Genomic DNA, 10,493 nt, shown 5'->3' with positions numbered 1-10,493 from the left:
ACCGTTATCAACGCTAACCAGATAACGGTACCGTTATCTGGTTAACGGTACCCTTATCGATACTGTTATCGGTGTCTGTACCGGTATCGGTACCGTGGATAACGATGTTCTTTGGTGGTTGGGTTTCAATTACCCACACATCTCAGAAATGGTCGACCTAAAACTGTACTAGACTACACTTCATTTACACTCATACGTATCATCCTCTGAAGTAATCCCTGACTGTGATTCCTGTTAGCAAAACTGTATAAAAAGAAATTGAAATCAAGTTATATACAGAGTGTATAACAAAGTTCAACCAGGATTTTTGTAACATATTCCACTTGTGAAATTAATGGAAAAAGTTCAAATAAACATACACCCTTAAATGCTTCGTTTGTGAGTAACGGCTAATGACAGATTTCACTCATGATTTCAGCAACCTCGGTGAAAGAGGTCATTCTGACATTTTTTCGGCATTAATTAGGGGGCAGAATTAGTGATTGCTATGGATTTTTACCTTAAAAATTGAATACAATACCTACCAAAACTGTATCTACAGTAGTTTTTAAGTAATCTGTGATGAAAATCAATGAATTACAGTAAAAAAACCCGTTTTTATGTTTGATGTACAATAACTTTGTTAAATGGGTAATAAACACCTAAAACCTATAAATAAAACTTGTAGAGAATTTAATTCTGAACAAAATTGTGCAAGATAAATCGAACAAAACAAAAAAAATTTAGAAAAATTAAAATTCTATTTTAATTTTTTTTAAATTTAAACAGTACAGTAGATTTTACCTACCAGTTTATTAAAATATTAAATAAAACCCAGCAGCTTCAAAACATTTCTTGGCTTGCTTCTGTACTGTTCTTGTAGCTCTTTATAGTTCTTCAGGGCTATCCTTAAGTATGTCAGCAGCATCCATAATGCGAACAATTAATTCCTCACGAGAATGTATTTTTGTTTTTTGTACAATATTTTTCACCCATCCCCAGACGCAAAAAGATCTATAAAAGGTTTTAGATCAGGTGATCTTGGTGGCCAGGAATATGAACCTCCATGACCGCTACATTTCTTAGGGAAATGATGGATACATTATACATTAGGTTTATTTATTTTTGTAACGCAGGTATTTAAATGCCTATTTATATATTTTTGCAGATTTCATCAAATGTGGGATCATCATGATTTATCTGTTAAGTTGTTCCCTATCACAGTTGTAAACTTCATCAAATTATGATTATTTTTGTTACCTTCATCAGTCTGTGAATATCAAAGATCTTAATGATTAACTAAAACGCCGTTTACAAGCGTTTACAATATAAAAACCATTTACAAAATAACTAACTTAAGAAGATGCATTAATTTAAGAATACTGTGTAAATTCGAGTGAGTCATAATACAGTAATATTATTAATATTTGAAAATATTGATTCTTTCGAATACTGTTTTTGATATATTGAAAATTACTTGACCTAACATAATTGTATACAACAACATTAGGAAATTATTTAAACATAAAATTATTGGTAAATAATTATTAAAATTAATACAGAAAGTCAGTGTTTCTAGTAAAAAGAAAAAATATCTTAATTTATATTTTGTTTCATTATTAAATGTATTATAATGTTATAAATCCTTATTTGGAAATATTGTGGAGAAATCTTTCATTAAGATTATAATACTTAGTTTTATATTATATAAAATTAATCTTTCTTTCTCCATTGAAAGTAATATTGTTAATTATTATTGCAGGAACAATACTTTTTTATATTTATTTGGTTAATTTCTTTCTGATTTTGTTGTGTGTTAAATTTATATTAAGAAATACTTTATTACTGAAAAACTATTATTAACTTATTTACTTTTATTAATTTTTATACTATTTATTTATGTAATTACATTAATTGTTATTTCTTTTACAAAAGAAACTAAAAATATTTAAAGTGTTAATTACAAATATTATGAAGAAAAACTTTCATGTTGCCCAACAAATAATATGTTAAGGTAATGAAACTTAATTTCTTGTATAACAAAACAAGGGTTTGTTCTTATTTATATTTATCATCATGAATGTGTAAACTCCTTCTTGACAAGAATATGTTAAAAAAAAAGACAGTTTTCTTTAACTGATGTCATTTCAGAATGCAATATAATTGGAAGAACTTATAATTATTTCTGATTGTAACGTTTATTTTTTTGTAAAGGTGAATGTTTTAAAATATTACCATGGTTTCCCTTGGTTGTAAGGCAAATGCCAGAACAGTTCATTTTGCTTCTATGGTTTATGCTTAAATTTTTTTGTGTTCATATTATAATTTAATCAGAATATCAAACAATATTTGTTTAATTACAAATTTGTTTGAAAATATTTAATAATAATAATAATAATGAACATGTTATAAAAACGTACAGGTAATTATTTAAGTCTATTTATTTATCTTCACCTTGTACACCTTTATTTATTTTTATTTATCATCTTTCTATTTGAGTAGGTACTCAAATAAAATATAATATAGTGCAAATATTTAAAACTTATCTTCATTGCAAACTACATCTAAAAGTAAATGGAGGGGAGGGGGCTTGCTTTACTCATTTCAACACTGTTGTGAGAACACCAAACAAACAAATTTGTTTGACATTGCCATTGCACTTATAGTACAACCGCATGAAAGATTAATGACCGAGTTGTTTTAATAAAAATTTTTTTTGTCTTCAATCGTTTGATTGGTTTGATTATCTATCTAATAATATTATTTATCTAGTGCCAGTCGTTTCACTTCGGTATACCCCCTACATCCTGCATCCCTAATAATTTGTTTTACATATTCCAAATGTTACCTGCCTGCTCAATGTTTCCCTTCTACCTGTCCCTCCAATATTAAAGCGACTGTTCTAGAATGTTTAATATGTGGCCTAAAAGTCTGTCTCTTCTTTTAACTATATTTTTCCAAATGCTTCTTTCTTCATCAATTTGCCACAACTTCTCTTCATTTGTCGCTTCCGTCTATCCATCCATCTGATTTTTAACATTCTCCTATAGTACTGCATTTCAAAAGTTTCTAAACTTTTCTTTTCTGATCGTCCAAGTTCACTTCCAAATAAGGCTACGCTCCAAACACATTCTTTGAAAATGTCTTCCTGATGTTTAAATTAAGTTTTGATGTAAACAGATTAATTTACTGGTTGAAAGCTCATTTTGCCAGTGCTATTTTGCATTTTATATTACTCCTGCTTCGTCCATATTTAGTAATTCTATTTCACAAATAACAAACTTCTTCTATCTCCATGATCTTTTCTCTTCCTATTTTTATATTCAGCGGTCCATCTACTTTAATTCTACTAAATTTCATTACTTTCGTTTTTTCTTGTTTATTTTCTTGCGTATGACTTCATCCATGTCATTCTTTGTTTCTTCCAAATCTTTTTTTACTGTCTGTTAGAGTTACTATATCATCAGTAAATCGTAGCATCTTTATCTTTTCACCTTGTACTGTTACTCCAGATCTAAATTGTTCTGTTAGTTCTATGTAAACATTAAAAAGTAACGGGGATTGGGAACATCCTTGTCGGACTCCCTTTTTTATTACGGCTTCTTTCTTACGTTCTTCAATTATTACTGTTGTTTAATGCCTATAAATGTTAGCAATTTTTCTTCTATCTCTGTACCTGAACCTTAATCTTTTTTAAATGCTGAACATTTTATTCCAGTTTACATTATTGAATGTTTTTTCTATGTCTATAAATACAAAGTATGTTTGTTTGTTTTTCCTTAATCTTCCTTTTATTATTAATCTGAGCTCTAAAATTGCTTCTCTTATGCCTATACTTTTCTTGAAACCAAAATCTGTCTTCTCCTAGCACTTCTTCCACTCTTCTCTCAATTCTTCTGTACAGAATTCTATTTAAAATTGTTGATACACAAGTAGTTAAGCTAATTGTTCTGTATTCTTAACATTTATCTGCTCCTGCTTTCACTGGTATCATGATAACAAAGTCTGATTGAAGTCTGATGTAATTTCCTCTTTTTCGTAAATATTACACACCAATTTGTATAACCTATCTATTGCTTTCTCACCTGCACTGTGCAGTAATTCTGGAGGTATCCCGTCTATCCATTCAAATCTTTTAATGCTCTATTAAATTCAGATCTCAGTAGTGTTTCTCCCCTTTCATACTCAACTTCCTCTTCTTCCTCTAAACACCATTTTCTTATTCATTTCCTCCGTATAACTCTTCTATATATTCCACTCTATTGACCTTTCCTTTCATATTATAAATCAGTACACCATCTTTGTTTAACACATCAGATTTTAATTTATGTACCCCAAACTTTCCTTAACTTTCCTGTATGCTCTGTCTATTTTACCAATGAACATTTCTCTTTCTAAATCTGAACACTTTTTTTTTAATCCACTCGACTAAATTTTTGGTCAGATGATTTTAGAATAATTAACTCAGCTTCAAATAAAGGGCAGGCAGCAGTAGGTTTCGTAATGAAGAATAAGATAGGAACAGAGTAGAGTACTTCAAAATGTATTTTGAAATACATTAATTAAGTATTTCTTAATTGTCGATAGTTCATTTTACTTTTTTCATCACTAGCATTCTTATATTTTCTACGTTCATCCATCACCTGCAATATATCCTCGGACATCAAAGGTGTTCTACCAGTTCTTTTTGTTCCGCCTAAGTTTGCTTTTGCTGATTTTAGTATTTCCTTCTTAGCATTCTCCCATTCTTCTTCTGCATTTTCTACCTTATCTTTTTTACTCAAACCTCTTGCGACGTCCTTCTCAAATATGTTGTTTACCTTTTCTTCCTCAAACTTCTCTAAATTCCACATATTCATCTGACACCTTTTCTTCAGGTTTTTATATCCCAATCTATATTTATTTATCACTAAATTATGGTCCCTATCAATGTCTGCTCCAGGGTAAGTTTTCCAGTTGACGAGATGATTTCTAAAACATTGCTTAACCATGTATAATCTATCTGATACCTTGCAGTATCACCTGGTTTTTTCCATGTATATATTCTTTTATTTTGATTTTTAAACTGTGTGCAATTACTAAATTATACTTCATGCAAAACTTTGTCCCCTCTTTCATTCCTTTTGCCCAGCCCATATTCACCCATAATATCCTTCCTTGCTTTTTCCAGTGCTTGCATTCCAGTCTCCAAGTATTATTAAATTTTCATCCCCTTTTATGTGCTTAATTGCTTCATCAATTTCTTTGTATAAACTCTCTACATAATCATCATCATCATGATGAGCACTTGTAGGCATATAGATGTTAACAATCGTCGTAAGCCTAGGTTTTTTATTTTATCCTTATTACAATGATTCTGTCACTATGCATTTTGAAGTACTCTACTCTGTTCCTATCTTATTCTTCATTACGAAACCTACTGCTGCCTGCCCTTTATTTGAAGCTGAGTTAATTATTCTTAAATCATCTGCCCAAAAGCAGTTTTCCTCTTCCCAACGAACCTCACTAATTCCTACTACATCTACATTTAATCTATCCGTTTCCCTCTGTAAATTTCCTGATCTACCTACCCTTTTTTAGATTTCTAACATTCCATGCTCTGACTCGTAGAATGTTATTTTTTAATTTTCTGGTGACCCCTTCCTTAGTAGTCCCCAACCAGAGATATGAACGGGGGACTAGTTTATCTCTGGAATATTTTACCAAGCAAGGCACTTTCATCTTTGTTATGAAAATGCAGACTTACATTTTTTTGGAAAAGCAGCTGTAGTTTTCTATTGCTTTCAACTGCGCAGTACTCTGAAGATTGAGTGATGACAATATGGCCGTTTATGTCCTCTTTACCTACGCCCTTAACAACTACTGAAAGAGCTGCTGCCCTCTTTCAGGAATCATTCCTTAGTCTGGCTCTCAACAGATGCCTCTACGATATGGTTGCACCTTTGGTCCAGCTATTCTGTATCGCTGAGCACTCAAGCCCCCTAACCACCGGCAAGGTCTCGTGATTTGTAGAGGGATATAAGTTAAAATAACTTTTACTAAAATTGTTACTGATAATTACCAATTTTCTAATCATTTATCAATAATTACTCTAACAAATATAATGAGTAAACCAGGTTCATATAGATTATACCTGTAGTTCAACCTTTACAGGCCCTAATGTGTTTTATTCTGTAATATTAAAAAAAATTGATTGGGGATAATAAATGTATTTAAACCAAACCCAAAAGACAGAAATATCTGCATTTTGTAAGCTATTTTAATTAAAATGAAAATATTTACAAAGATCAATTTAATGCAAGTGAATTTATAATGTACATGTTTATGTCACCAAAAGCATTCTGTATAAATTACGTTTTAAAATATATACAACATTAATACTTATAAAAAATCAATGTAATACTATATCATGATTTGTGAAGATTTATATGAATTTATATCGATTTGTGAAGGTCATTATACTAGTTTTATTAAAAGAGGAAAATATATATATTGTGAATGATATGATTCAACAAAAAAAGTTGGCCAAGAAATTTCTCAAATATGGTACTACAGATATTCTAAATAAATAAACAATTAATGAAACCCATCTTACCAGCACGTTGAAATCAATGCATGATCTTTCGGCTTACTTAAAAGCCATCATCAGCAGATAAAATTATTTAATTAAAATTAAAAATTTAAAAGCTCACATGTAAAAGTAATGACTGTATGGTCTTACCAGTATAGCGAAGGAATACTGATGTAGAGAACATGGAATACAGGAATAATCCACCAGAGTACATGTATCTTCCTTCAGTATAGTGGTAGGACCACACAGTTATGACTGTTTTAAATTTTAACTGTGATCTTTTAAATATTTTAAACTTTAATAAAATAATATTATCTCCTGATGATGGCTTTCAAGTAAGCTGAAAGATCTAGTTCATATCAACAAAATTTCTGTAATGTAGATAAAATTGTTTTTAACAAAATGATACTGATATCAAAAAAGATTAAGAGACTACATTTCTTTTATAGCATTAATAATACATAACTCATTGCTATGAATCGAATAGAATCGATTCGTAATTGAGAAAGATTTGGTTTCCCGTCGCCTATCCATTTCATTGTTAAGAATTGTAGAAAGAATCTGTTTCTCCTGCAAACCGATTCTCGATTCTTTCGTTCAGTATAAAGAGTCGAATCGAAGGAACGACTCGTTCACGATTCTTCCCATTTCTAGATAGAAGTCGATCGTCAATTCATATGATCGAAATTTTCAGGTTAATTTTCTAGTATTGTAAATAATGTGAGGGAGAGCCATTTCCCTAGATGAAAAAAATAATTACTGTAAATAATATTGTTTCAGCGTTGTGTATGATTTTTGTCTTTAAATATCAGTTTTTGTAATGTATATAGTTTATAAAATGATTTATAAATAACATGTGATTTTTCAAGTATCCTAATTTATGTTGACCGGTAATTCTTATTTAACGGATACTAATAATGTCACGAGCAATTTTTAGACTTAGTTTAAAAAAAATTACTGGTTTTTTAAACGTTTGTGATGGATTACATAGAAAAGTAATTTTTAATAATAGGACGTGCTTTCATACATTCAATAAGAATTTCTCTTCTAAGAGAGATGATGAAAAACTATCGGCTCCTAACCGTTTTGAAAGAACTGAAGACAAATCAAAAGAAACTTATTTAGAATTATTGAATCATTTCAGGGTTAGGGAGACCCATAAAAGAGGACATGTGGAATTTATATATGCTGCCATGAAATATATGAAAGAATTCGGTGTTGAGAAAGATTATGCCTAAAGGAAAATTTGTTGCCCAAAATATTCTTCAAGTTGAATTCATGAGTTCAATCCTAAGCAGCAACAGTGTATATTAGTAGATCTTTTAGAGCAGATGGAATACAATAGTAAGTATTTGCTTATTATAATAATGTGTTTTATATTCTTTGTAATGTTTTATTATTTGTTCTCTTGGAATTTGTACAATTCTACAAATCCTAATGTTTCAAAAATAAAATCTAATAGAATTATTAATAAGTTTTAAATTATGAATGGGTTTCGCAATGTTTTCTGTATTTCAGTTTAAACCTGCCCTGACAGTCTTATTTTTGGAAAATATTTTATTGATCTCTATTTAATACCTTGCCTATCTGTCATTGCTAAGATTCATGCTGGTATCTTAGGCAAACTTTATGGCAAATGCAATGCTTTTGTCACATCAAATTCAATAATTTGAAAGTGTGTTTTATTCCTCAAATAGATTAACATATTATCAGTCATTGTTGTAGTGTACATTATTCACTTTTTCGTTTTTTTTTTAAATAACACTTTTTATGATTGTTTCCATTTTGAATTTTATTTAATAAAAAAATGTTAATTGAAATATAGTAGATTCAGTTCATTCTGAGCAAGACTGCAAAAATAGAATATAGATTTATGTGTTATGCAGCAGTTTTATTTTGACTTTAATAAGGGAATATTTAATTAAACAAAATAAAAAAATATCATTTGATGAGATCACTTGAAGTTAAAGGAATACAATGAAAGGTAAGTTTGACAGATGGTACAGAAAAAGTTATATGTATGTTATCAAGGTAGTTGTAAATTTTATATCCTGTCTCTGAATGTAGTGATTTAAAACTTATAACCTCTATGTCTACAGCCTCTCAATGTATTATGACATGTTCTTTTAATTTAGTAAAAACTGGGTAAAATTTGCATATTGATGAAAGAGTCTTTCTAAATTACTAATGACTGATCCTTAGCACAATAATGTATACCATCAAAATCATTATCAAGAAAGTATGTCGTTTATTACAATTCACGGGAAGTGTATTGCAGACTTGAAAAAGCTGGATTCTAATCATATTACACTTTTTCTGTTTCTGTTTAGCCTCCAAAACCACCATAAGGTATTATTTCAGACGATGGATGATTGAGAGTGATATGTATGAATGTAAATAAAGTGTAGTCTTGTACAGTCTCAGGTAGACCATTCCCGAAATATGTGGTTAATTGAAACCCAACCACCAAAGAACACTGGTATCCACAATTTAGTATTCAAATCCATATAAAAGTAACTGCCTTTACTAGGATTTGAACTTAGAACTCCCAACTTTGAAATCAGCTGATTTATGATAAGTTCACATTAGACCAACCCAGTGGTTTAATCATATTAAACTTAGATAAAATAACTATGTCGATTCAGCCAGAGTATTATGCTCGTACACAAAACATGGAAAAAGTTGTGGGTAGTTTAAAGTGCTATAATATACTGCACAGCAGTACAGTTAGGCACCATTTCGATTTTCATTTAGCAGAGTTCCCTTGTTACAGCATATACCACAGATTATGCTTTCATAGAGATCTCTGGCTGTCATCAGTCGACTAATAACATACTTAAATATCACAAATCAAGTTTGTTAATTATATAACTAATATGAGTATAACTGTAAGTAATTGTCCAATACAATTAGGGGGGAAATTGTACACTCCTTTGTTATGGATAAGTACAAAAAAAAGGTTTTTCAGTAATTATTTAAATACAGTGAGTTTTTTTATCTACTTGGCAAAATCATTCTTTTAGCAAAATTGTCTGAGTTGTCAAGTATGGTGTGAATGACTGAATCTTGTTGAAATGACTGTTACAGCTTACCAATATGTGATTCATTTAACATTATATGTGCTAATGATGCATTATTGCAAAACTGGGAACGCTACTTAAAGTGTTGCTAAATAAGTACTTCTTATTTTTAAATTAATAATTTACTCATTTTATTAATGCTGTATCCAATAAATTACAAAGTTGCGGATATTCATATTAAAAGTAAAATTTGAAATATTATTGCCATGTTTATAATATTTTTATATGGAGTTTTTTTCTAAATTTCACATTCGGTTTCAATTTTTATTATCTTAATTAATGCTGTAAAGAAATTTAATATTGAATCTTAATTAGGGCAGGAAACTACATAATATACAATTGGCTAAATACAATTAATATATTAAAAAAATGTAAAGTGCAAAGAAGACAATAAATTCCCTTGGAGCACTTATTTAGTGAGTCAAATTGGTATTGCTTTTAACACGTTTTTCATGATTTTTGAGAGGTTGTTACATTTTTATTAGTATAATACACAAGAAACCTTTTTACTTGCCATAAACACATACAAAAACACTGTAGGTTGTGCAAATTTGAGATTTTTATCACCAGCCCAATCAGTTATTGGAAGCCAAAATTTGAATTTTAAAAAAAGTTAGTTTTCAAAAATTCATAACAGTAGGGGTAAGTATATCACCATTAAAATTATTTATGGTAAAACTACTAACATATACCTACATATAAAGAAACATTTTTACTTGCTATAAACATCTACAAAAACATTGTAGGTTGTGCAAATTTGAGATCTTTATCACCAGCCCAATCAGAGTTATTGGATGCCAAAATTTGAATTTAAAAAAAAAATTAGTTCTCAAAAATTCTTAAAAAAAGGGGGTAAGTATATC

The sequence above is a fragment of the Lycorma delicatula genome, chromosome 4 (assembly GCF_047948215.1).
Source record: "Lycorma delicatula isolate Av1 chromosome 4, ASM4794821v1, whole genome shotgun sequence".
Lineage (NCBI taxonomy): Eukaryota > Metazoa > Arthropoda > Insecta > Hemiptera > Fulgoridae > Lycorma > Lycorma delicatula.
Note: the sequence above shows the minus strand (reverse complement) of the source record.